Below are 12,530 nucleotides of genomic sequence, written 5' to 3' on the forward strand. Positions count from 1 at the left end.
GTCATTTGTATCCTAGGTAGTTCTTGCCTACCCTGAATTCATAAACATTTTCTCTTATCATTTCTTCTTAAAGTTTTATACTTTTAGGCTTTCTTATTTAGGTTCATAGATCCCTTCAAATTATTTTTATGTATGGAAATAAAGGGTTGAGGTTAATTTTTTATATACGGATACCAGGTGTTCTAGCGCTGTTTGCTGAAAATACTGTCTCTTCCTCAGCTCTTTAATTGACTTTATATTCTATAAAATGCTAATGTTAAATAATCTTTCAAAACTCAGTGGACCATATACGTTTGGTTCTGTTTCTAGATTCTCTGTTTTATTCAGATGATCCATATGTCTTTCCTTACACCAACACTGCCTTGATTACTGTAGCTTGAGAAGAAGTCTTAAAATTAGGTACTAAATATCTTCCAACACTGTTTTTTTTTTTTAACTTTTCTAGGTCCTTTGTACTCCTACATAACTTTTAAATTTCAATATCCAATTCATTTATAGCAAGTATACACAGTCCTGAATTTTTATATATACCTTGTGTTTTCTAATCCTGCTAAATTCAAATACAGTTCTAGGGGCTCCTAGAGATTTCTTAGTATTTTCTCTGTAGATGTTCATTTCATCTACATATAAAGATTTTTCTTCTACCTTGCCAATCCTATCCTAATTGTGTCATTTTATTGCCAGACTATTTTGATGGGGCTAGGTTTCAAAGTTTAATGGACAGATAAAGAGTAAGGATATCTGCCCTTGTTCCCCACCTTAAGGAGAAAGCATTGTATCTTCTCCATTCATATAAGGCATTCTCGCTGAAAGTATGGAGTACGAGCTTTAATCTGTTGAGAAAGTTCTGTTCTACTTCTAGTCTCCTGATAGCTTTTACCATGAACAGCTGTAGAATTTAGTCCAATACTTTTTCTCCAACTAGTGACAGGATTATATGGCTTTTTCCTTTCCTCTGTTAAAATGATGACTTTTGGGGGTGGATCTGCCAATGCTGAACCAACACTGCCATCCCTATAACAAAACCACTTTCTAGATACTGCCAGATCTGACTTCTAATAGTTTGTTTTGTTAAAAAAATTTCTATCTATGTTTATACTCTTTTCTTCTATTATCTTTATCCAGTTTTAGGATTAGCACAATGTTGAGTTCCTAAAATGAGAGGAGAAGTGTTCCTTCTTTTTTCTGCTTTAAATGTTTGATATAATTTATCAGTTAAAATGTTTATGAGCCTGCTGTTGTCATATAGGTAGGTTTTCAAGCTAGGAATATACTTTCTTTAATAGGAGCTATTCAAATTTTATATTTCCTTCAGAGTTAGTTTCATTAATTTGTCTTCCAATGTACTTCTTAGAAGTTGTCAAATTTATTTCAAAAAAGATTTTTGAAATACACTTTCTATATCCTTTTAAATTCTGTAAAATCTGTGGTAATGTCTCCTAGATCTTGATATTGTAATTTAAAAAATGTATAATTGATATCATGTAACAGGAAGAAAAGGTCTAAAGGAGCAAGGGAAGTGGGTTGGGGGTAGGGGAAAGGAAAAAAGGGAAAAGAAAAAAATATGAGAAAAGGAAAAAAATGGAAAGAAAGTCTTTGCAAATAAAGAAGGGTGGAAGGGGTGAAGGGAGGGCAGGGGAAGGGGAAAAAAATAAGAACCAAGATACTCATGTAATAGTACAAGGTCCCAATGATGAATGTAACTGTATTTTATACCTAAAATGTACCAATAAACTTAATGGGAAAAAAATAAGTAACCTTGCCATGCTAATAATGTTAAAGCTTATTGAGAAACATAGGTTTTCCAACCATATATTTAGAAATCTTTTATTTTTTTTACAAAAAGCTTTGTATTTTTAATGTGCATTTGTGAAATGTATATATTCTGCTTTTGTTAAATGATAGGTTTTATAGATGTCTTTTAGACTTAACTTATTTTATAATATTATTACTCTTCTGTTTTCTTTTTGATCTTCTGTCTAGTTCCATCTACTACTGAACGTTTGTTGAACCCTAAAATAAATAGTATTTTTAATTTATCTGCCTCTTTAATTTTGCCAAATTTTGCTGCATTTAATTTGAGGCTTTATTTTTAAGTATGTATATGTTTATAATAAAACTGCCTGATTAATTGATCCTATTCATGCCTCTGTTAACATTTTTTCCTGATGTCTATTTTCCTATATCTGGTATTGCTATTTCATCTAAAAATTCATTAAACTTTCCATTGTATATATTTCCCATCCTTTTATTTCCACGTAAAGTATATGTCTTGCAAATACTATATTGCTGAATCGTATTTATTTGTTATTTATTTCACCAATATTTGACTTTTGACTGACATATTTAATCACAGGTTTAATGCATTTACAATTAGTTTGTGTTTAACAACTGTCATTTTGTTATTTGTTTTCAATATATTTTATGTCTTTTAATTTCCTTTTTATGCATTCCTGAATTTTGAGTTTGTTAAATATTTTCAACCTTTTTTTAAAGTTTCTTTGTTTACTGTAGTTTTATAAAGCCATAAGTCATTTTTATAATTACAGTATTGCTCTATGGAGTTACAAAATAGGAAAGAGAAAAGTAATTAACAAACAAAGATATGTTTGTACTGCCTTACAATGCACAAGGCCTTGCACAAGCATGAATCTTTTTATATGCCCAGGAATATGTGAAAATGTTTTGGTCGTCATTGTGTAGCTCCGAGAATGTCCTTTTAAAATCCCATGCAGGCTCTTGTTTTCCCAACTGAAATACCACCTTAGTGCTTAAGATGTTGCCAGCAGTTTTCTACAGTTTGTGTAATAAAGTTGGGGTTGGTTTTCTATTGGTCCTCCCTGAGATAAAGCTCTGAGTCAAATCAAATAGCTACCACACTCTGAGATTTCCCAGGGAACTGCAAACTGGGACAAAATATTAACTGTGCTTTGGAGATAGTGGTTTTTTGTTTGTTTGTGTTTTGGTTTTCTGTTGTTGTTGTTTTTGGTACTGGGGATTGAACTTGGGACCTTGCACTTGCACGGTGGCACCATTGAACTAAATCCCCGGCCCGGGAGATAGTGTTTTTTAATGACGTTCCAAATGTGATCACATATCTCCCTTGTCTGCAATGTTTTGGGGATTTGTTTCACTGAGCTGGTGTGTGTGTGCGTGTGTGTGTGTGTGTGTGTGTATGTGTGTGTGTGTGTGTGATGGGAAATCCTGGAGCAGCACCAAGTAAAAACATCACAGAACTTGCTGTCATACTACAGTTTAATCTTTTCTCTTGGTGGATGGTCTTCAGTTCCTCCCATGGGCTATCTTAATTCACACATCAGTTGGTGTAGTTGTTCTGCGCTATTCTTGTTGCTTTAGAGGAAAACTGAATTAACTGAGAGCCTCACTCTTTATTCTGGAATCTTCTCTTCAACATATAGTTGTCAGACTCTAAATCTGTCATCATTAGCATGGGTGTCTGTAGAATACTTGGGCTCAGGAATATGGTTATTCTTTCTGTTTATAATTTTCTCCAACAAAATATATTAAATGTATGTGAAGTTTCATAAAATTCTACAAAAACACCATTAAAATATGAAGTATTACATTTGATTTTATACTGAAAATTACTTTCTCAGAAAACCTCATCAAGAAATTCTGCATAAATTCAGTTCCATTTTGAAGGTTTTAGAGTTAATAAAACAATAAATTTTTCCAAAGAAGTGAATAAACTGAAGAAAGTCAGCAACCAAATCTTCCACAGAGAATTTGATTTGAGAAATCAAACTTCAAATGAAAATCAATGCAAATATCTTTTACTATCTTCTCCCTTTAAAAAAAATAAAAAGCCCTTCCTAATCTTCGCAGCTTTCTCTACATTTAATGAACTTTTTATTACTCTGTTAAAGAATATTACCACTTTTTTCCACCAAGATTGAACACTTGAAAGATACACATTGACTTGTGATCATTAATTCAACAAATATTTATTGAGTAAAGTGCTTGGGTCTATGTCAATCATGTATCTTTACTCTGACGCTTTGATACCCAGGGCTTTGTTAACCCTAACGGACTGCTCCTCTCTTTGCAGTGTTCACCAGCTTCCAGAAATCTTAAACAACTCAACTGTAAGAACACTGCCTTCTCTTTGCAATCCAAAGAGTCGAGATGCAACACTCAACCACCTTGCCTATTGAGCTTTCAGACTTTGGGACAATATTTACCAGCCCTAATTACCCCAGGGCTCAGAACCTGACACCTAGACAACTCATACACGCAGCACCCACTGACAGTATTGTAATTAGTCGGTCACTCCTCAGCCTGTTCTCCCTGCCTCACCTATGCCTCCATGCACAGTTCATGACTTCATTACTGCCTTGTCTCTCCCTGGCTCCTGACTCACCATCCTCTGGCCCCTATGGTCATGCAGAACCCTTCCTGAGAACTGTGAATAACTATCATTTCAGTACCAATCTCCTCCTGATCTACTGCCTCACCCAAGCTAAATGCCCATAAAACTATATGATAAAACAGAACCTAACAGTCTCATAAATTTTGTTACCCAATTTTCCAAATTGAGTTCCATTGTGATGGGATGAGTTCATAACCAAAACAGAACCTATTAGAAATTGTAAAGTTTGGGTGACTACAATTAACAATGCTGTATTTTGAAAACCCTAACCCTTCTAGCATTTTCATTGTTCACCCACTCTTTAGTATACGGGTGGTGCTTACTATATTGCAGCAATGCCACTTTTCCTTCTAGAATGGGCACCAGTGTACTCTCGGTTCCGACAGGCTATTAAAATAGAACAAATATAAAACAGTCTCAGGTGCACTTTTCTACATGAATATAGGAAAAGGGAAAATGAGATATAGGCTACCGCTGCAGAAAAATATGCCTGTCCTCATGAGGTCTGAGCAGTAGTAAACTGAAAATAAAACATGTTAAGGTAAGACTGTTGTGCATAGAAATAATAGCTTATTTCTGGCCAACTGCGTTTAACACTTTGCTATGAATGTCTTGAATGTTACTCTTAAATGTATAATAATCTGAATCTACTAATCCCGAAGATCTACCAGAGGAATATTTTGTTGGTCATGGCATATGCTCAAAAATGAGAAAGTAAAGATGATAAAGTGTTTATAGGTCTGGTCTTTAACCACAAAAAGGTGTTCAAAGTTTCCACTTCCATCAGAACCTAAGATCTAATGTTTTACTATTGTACTCTCAGCATCTGGAACTCAGCAATCTGATCTTTCCTTGTATGAAAAAAAGAATGATTTCATAAAATATGTTTCTCACTATTAACATTAAGGAATTGGCCATCTCTGAACAAAATTGAAACAATAGGAATATCCCTCATAAAAGCATAGAAAAAGGCCCTAGAATGCTGATTTTTTTTGGCCCAAAACCACAAAAACAAACAAAAAACTTGCACCATTGGATTATGTGCCATTAATTTAACAGTTTTGTAAATAATAAAATGAAAATACATGCAATTTAACGTTAAATAACTTAATCACACCCCACCACACACACACCACCAAATTCTGAATTGTCACACATCTTTGGGGAAAGTTAGAAATATGGGCATTTAATATGGGAGGATCATGGGATATCCGTGAAATAAACTACTGATTAGTATCATATACTAAATGTTTGGGTTTTTTTAAATGTTATTTTTGGCCAGGCTTGGTGGCACATGCCTGTAATTCCAGCACCTAGGAGTCTGAGGCAGGAATATTGCCCATAGTTCGAGGCCTGCCTGGGCTACATAGTGAGTTCAAGGCCAGCCTGAACTACACAACAAGACCCTGTTTCAAAAAAAAATTTATTTTTATCCTTCAAAATTCTTCAACATGGGTATAAGATTTATTAATTTAAGGTGAAAAGCTAGTAAGTGTCACAACTGGAGTCAAAACCAGGTCTATCATGTTCTAGTTCTCCAAATAATCTGTCAGTAAAATGATGAGATTGATCAAGTCATAATCAGTATTTACTGTGAATTATCAATGGAAAAAAACAAGTGTACGATAGAAATCATTTAAATTCCTCTCTATTTCACTCAATGAGTTAAATTGGCATATATATTTCCAATGTTGCAAAAATATTTCAATATTATTAAAATGAATATTAATTCATTTTAACAATATGAAGATATAAAATATAAATAAAATGATACAATTCTACTTTTGTTAAAATAACAAAATAAATGTGAAACTAGCCACTATCTAAATTCCTTCCATTTCCTACTCTTATTTCCCCGAAAACACATTGTTTGAGGGAAGCCTGTGCTCTCCAATATTGTAGTATAATATTTACCAGTTTATATGCATCAAGCATATTTCTCATACTGCCCACAAGGAAACATAACCAAGAAGCATAAATTATTTTATATATGAAAAGCAATAGCCTATCTATTGAAAGGTATGTCTGATAGAATAGGAATCAAGCTTTCCTAAGCAACAAAGAGATTCTGAAAGTCTCCTTAGGGAAGTTTTTAGTAGGGGTATAAAAAAAAATCTACCAGTTAAAAAGAAAGCGTCTCAGAATGCAAGATATTGCACCTAGTGAATTTGTTACTGTTTTCAAAAGAAAAATATATATTTTCAGCCATACATGATTTCTTATGTCTATGTATTCACAGCCACGTGAGATACTCAATTTTGGCTTATGTTAGACCACTCTTGCACTTTTCACTCTAAATATTGGTGAAACACATAAAATTATTTGCATCAGATTGATAAAATTACTAAAATGATCAAGAGCATCTCCTACTGTGTGATAATAGATGAGCTCTTAAATTCTGTGATTCAGTTCCATCACTTGTAAAATGAGGCAAAGGTCTCATGGGAGTTGTGAAGATTAAGTGAGTTATTCTAACTCATACACTTTGAGTAATGTCTCACATAATGGACACAAGTATTATTACAAATTAGTGTTGTGTAGATATAATTACAAACTAGTGTAAAGAGGCAGTGTGGAATCTTCCATTTATACATGTTGATAACTTTTTAAAAAAAGAAATGATTAAAATCCATCAAAAAAGGAAGCTTGCTTAAGAAGACCTGATGAAAAGGAAAACAAAAAAATTCCAGAGATAAATAATAGGACAGGGTATAAGTACTGTACACATTCTTATTTGAGTAAATAATGAAGAATAAATTGCAACAAAGTTTCTTTATGGTAGTTCAAAAGAGCCTTTTTTATTTTTGTACACTGGTAATATCTCCCCTAAAAAAAATCTAGATAATGATTTCCTGATGAATAGTAGAGACAACAGATTTGACAAGAATTGGTTCTCAGAATACCAAACATAAATTTTAAATGATACTGCAGAACCTTAATACAAAATGTTTAGGCTAATGCTTCTGTGACAGTAACTCCATATGGATATATTTATGAGAAACCTCACACACATATCCCAAATTACACCGCCATGCCCTTTTGTCTCAGAGAAAAATAATCCAAGTCTAACATAACAATTCTTGTACCTAGAGTAGTATATTCATTAGAATTCTTAAACCATGTAAATGAGACTATAAAATTTTGTGCATCCCCATTATTAAAATGAGAATTACCAGAAGCATGGCAACTGACATTAAGTGCTGTATTTTAAATAAGAGCAGCATGCCATGTAAGAGTCAGTCTCCAGTCAACAAACATGAAAGTCATACACATTCAGAAGTGGAGGAGTCCACTGATGATAACCTGGTAGCTTAGTATCTTCTCAAATAGTTACTTATAATACTCTTTCAAATAAGCATGTCAAACTCAAGATTTCATAAAAATAAATTGAATTCTAATATTAAATAATTAGGTGAAGAACTAACTGGAAATTGATTCTCTATAAGAGGTAAATTTTGAGACTGAAGAATGAAAATTAAAATTATTTGAAAATTACTCAAAATAACTACTTATGTGTTCTGAGAAAAATGTCATGATGCCTCTCTAATACTCTGATATAATTTTGCAACTATGGACACGCACCTAATTAACAAAAGCTACATATAGTATCCATTTAAATAATGCTTCTACATAAATCTCAGCAAAATCAGTTTTAAAATTTTATGAGAAATCTAGTTCACTTGTAACAAATCAGCAATATGGTGAAACAGGTGGTTTACACATAATTTGATTTACTGCAACAAGCTTTAGGCAAAATTAAATAAGTATAGCATTTTCTAGCATTATCTACTGTAAGATTGATGGAATTTTTCATTATTTCTCCATCCATCCATCCATCCACCCATCCATCCACATGCTCACCTACCACATCAGTGATGATTTTTTAAAGCTCATAATAAAGAACTTAATACAAGAAGAAAGATTGGAGCCTTGCTAAGGAAAGCAATATCTCCCATACAATTTGCCTAATAAAGCAACACAACAATCATCAGTTATGTATCTATAGACATCATGTTAAGAAATGTGCCCTGATCAGTTAATTTTCTCCGCTTAGAAGCCCCTGAGTCAAGTACGAATATTAGCTCATTGTCCTATCAGGAAGCGGCAGTGCAGATATTTTGGCAAATTTCTCAATTCCACTTATCTACCAAGAGAAGAGTGAGTCCTCCAATCTAGTATTTTCACTCCAGAACTCCCGCTCTTAATAACTAAATATTACTTTCTACATACAAATGGTTTTTTTCATAAAAATCTCCAAAAATCATTTTGTTTTTCTAACTTTCTTTCAATGAAATCTAAGATTCTCTTCAATTCAATCTTCCCACGCTTTCTCACTCCCTATGATTTTCCTTTTCTGTGAAATTCTACAATACCTATTCAAGAACAAGTCCTAGCCTGCCTCATGGTATATTCTGAAACCAATCCTTAGCACTATCAATATACATTGTATGATTTCAGCTCTTCTCACCTTCTAAATTGTGTCTTATCAACTCTCAGTGTGTTGAGTCCCAAAATACTATTAACATATTTTCTCCTCTTGGAAAACAGAGTGTTGCTGAAAAGTAGGAGAAATAGCTATGTTGTAAAACGAATTTTTACTGATTTCCTGTCCAGGTAATATGGTGATAACTGTCTCTCCTTGCTTCCCTTGCTCCTCTGTACAAGGCAGTAAAAGCTCTGACAAGTCCAAAGAGGGGGGCAAAGTTTAGGGACCTAGGACTGAAAAGCTTTGAAAATGAACATCATATCACCTCCAGCATAATAGTGGAGGGGAGACCAGCCACACTTATGCCCCCTCTGCATGAAAACAGAGCTCTGCCACACCAGGGAACTTGTAAACAACCTATGAAAGAAACTGCACAGAAACCTTGTAAGTGTATCCTAAACTTGGTCTTCTTCACTGGTTAGAGAATTTTCTCCCAACAGATCAAAGGACACCATTGACTGAGAACACAAGTAGAGATAAAGGCCATAAAAATGCCCAGCTCTGCATGTCCCCAGGGCCTGAGTCTCCCCTCCCCTGGTCAGAGACATCACATTTTTCTGATGTATCCAAAAGGATTTCTCTGCCCAGGGTCCCACCTCCTGGGAGATCCCCCTTATTTCCTTCCTCCTCCACAGACAGACAATACTCCTGCATAAGCGCCGGTCTGAAAATGTTCCTCTGCCCTTTTCAGTAGGGATTTTTTCTCTAATGAGTAGTACCAGAGTGCCTGGGCTTCCTAGCTCTCTCTGTCCCCACAAAAAGAATCAGCAAGGACAAGTGGAGATCATGATAGTGCAAATAAATCATTTGGACCAAAGTACCACTATAAAGACTCACAAAGTTAGACTGCCCATGAAACCAGACAACCAGTGTGTAGAATCAGGTCAGGACTGAATCTACATGGGCTGAATGCTGAATATATGCTTAACGGGACCCAGAATCTCCTAACATAACAAGCAAAAATACAGGCTACAATGAAAGATGTTTCACTGAGAACCAGCATGATTATAATTTGAAAGATAAATGATAATCATCTAATGCCAATTAGTTGAATCACATATTGTAATTGCAAACAATTTTAAAGCAAATATCATACAAAATATTTCAACAAGGAACTTCACATTCCCTTGAAACAAATGAAAAACACAAAAAATCCCAAAACGCAGTAGAAGTAAGTAATTATAAGCTATAAAATTCAGAAGTAAAATAACAGAAATGAGTACAACATGCTGGCTTGACTCAGTCTTCAAATGGTGATGATACCACACAAGAAGAAACTGGAGCCAGAACCACAGAATTTACTGAATCCAAAACAGCAGAGAGAATACTGGAGGAACAATAAGCACGGCCTCGGGGACTCGTGGAACAATATTCAACATTCGCATAAGCTAATCTAATTCTGTCACATGGGTGCTTTGCATCTGAATTTCAAGTATTCATTGTATACTATCTGCTCTAAGAACGTGTATATGTAAATCTAATTTTGATTCTACCTCAAAAATAATCCAATAAGTAGGCATGATTACTTTATATATGTATATAATAACCTAATTGTACATTTTAAGTTTATTTTGAATAAATATCTATTCTTACAAATATGTACCCTATTAAAATGTACAGTCAAATGATCAATACTGTTTCATATTCACAGCAATATTGTAAATTATATCATTGTATTCAAATAATCTCAACTGTTATTACAAGATGAGAAACATAAGAAAAAATTTTAAATTTTTTTAGGATATACACATTCATTTAAAAGGAATATAATGTCAGCTCCCCCACCAACATCCCAAGTTCCTAGGGCAGAGAAGGTGAGCCAGTCCCAGCACCTGGAAGGAAGTTCCCCACTGCCATCCCAGGCTCCTAGGGCAGAGAAGGTGAGCCGCACGGGCACCAGAAGCACCCCCCGCCCCATGGAAATGAGAAGACACATAAACAAGCCTCAAAAACAGACTTCTGGATCACCTACAGCAACCCCAAAGGGAAACAAGATGGAACAATGTGATACTCAACCACCTGGACTCTCTGAACTGGCAACAAAAGAGGATCTGGGAAAAATGAAATCAGAAATAATTACTCAGATAACAGCAAAGATTTTGCTCATGGTGCAAGACATGATTAATAAATCTAGAGAGGACACAGATAAATGTAATATAATGTGACAGCATAAAATATATTGTCACTCATGAAAGATTATTTGTTATCATTCTTGGAATGGATCACTGCATTTTACAAAATAAAGTAATATTTTATTTGTATTCCTGGAACACATGACAATAAGTATATTGTGCTCTGTATTTTCATTTTTCCTCAGTTTAGAATATAAATTTTACTATTTTACTTTAATGTACATTTTAACTATCATTACTAGCTGTGTGAAGGAATAGATTTTAGACTTTTAGACTATACCTTTCTAGTTATCAGAAAAAATATAAAAGCAAGCACTATCTGGAATTTCAGCATATTTTCTATGGTAAAAACAAAATAAATACAGTATAATTCAATCTGGCACATGAAATAAAGAGATTTCTCACCTCAAATAATGGAAAGTCACTGAGCAGAGAGGTATCACGCAGTTCAATTTAGCAGTGTGATAATGTCATGAGGACTCCAATTTTGTTCATTCCTTCTGCTTTCCTACCTGAGCTATTCAGTCTAATATGAGCTTCCTTTTTAGTTCTCAGTAGCCATAGGTGCATTTGTTTCCTTACATTCTTGGAAAGATAAATTTCTTCTGCAAGTTATCTCAGGAGACTAAGGAAATTTGATTATTTATTTCCCCAAAGGCCCCAAAATCTCCACGTAGCAATATTGGACTACACTGGGCCATGTGTCAATCACTACAACAGGAAATATTGCCAGTGGATAGAATATTAGGAACTTTCCCTGTTCTACAATAAAGTTGAAGTCAACTTTATCAAAAATAAACTGGCAGGGGAGCTGTGGGAGTTAACCAGAGGAGGATGGCATACTGAGGGATGGGTGGGCAGGCACAATGCAGTGCTGAGGTAGATGAAGTGCACATCCTGGCATCCTGAAAAATTGTAATTTCCAGTGACCACCATTACCATTATCTTTTTTGCCCTGTTGAAATGTGGAACCATCAAATTTGTTATAAGTAGTTGAAACTGACCCTATTTCCAAAATTTACTAGGAATTCCCAGATAAACATCTTTAGACCTAGTGATCTCAGGTTATGTGAAGTGAGTTGTCCTGTTATAGATATCTTGGGAATAAAAAAGGATAAAATGTAAGTTGTTTTTTCACAGATACTTAATATACTTAAGCTAAATATACATTACCACATTTAATTTTTACAAAATCACTAATCGTAGGTTTATTTTACTCTAGTAAAGGGGTAAAAAGTTAGACTCAAGGACATTAAATGATGTTCTTGTGATCACACAGGCTTTGCATCTTCCGAATTTAATACACCTACTGCTTATCACCAGCCTTCTGAAACATTTTGCAAACCCTTACAATTGAAACAGGAACAAATTCCTAACACAAATCTGGATCCTTGGCAAATTCTTTTAAGTGGAACGATAGCCCTGGGTCAATCACAGTGAAATCTGCTTCACCCAGATTTTTCTGGATCTAGACCAGACTCCAGGGAACAGGAGAGAGACACCTGGACGCATGACTTAGTTC

General features: G+C 34.4%; 1 protein-coding gene across 12 annotated transcripts in view; it reads right to left on the reverse strand.

Moving 5' to 3' along the window:
- Positions 1 to 12,530, reverse strand: part of Sntg1 (syntrophin gamma 1) — an 835,631-nt gene that overhangs the window by 737,507 nt on the left and 85,594 nt on the right. The gene's annotated exons all lie outside the window — the stretch shown is intronic.

Source organism: Heterocephalus glaber, unplaced genomic scaffold (genome assembly GCF_053883595.1).
Source record: "Heterocephalus glaber isolate CG9 unplaced genomic scaffold, H.glaber_assembly_v1.0 deba00000281, whole genome shotgun sequence".
Classification (NCBI taxonomy): Eukaryota; Metazoa; Chordata; class Mammalia; order Rodentia; family Bathyergidae; genus Heterocephalus; species Heterocephalus glaber.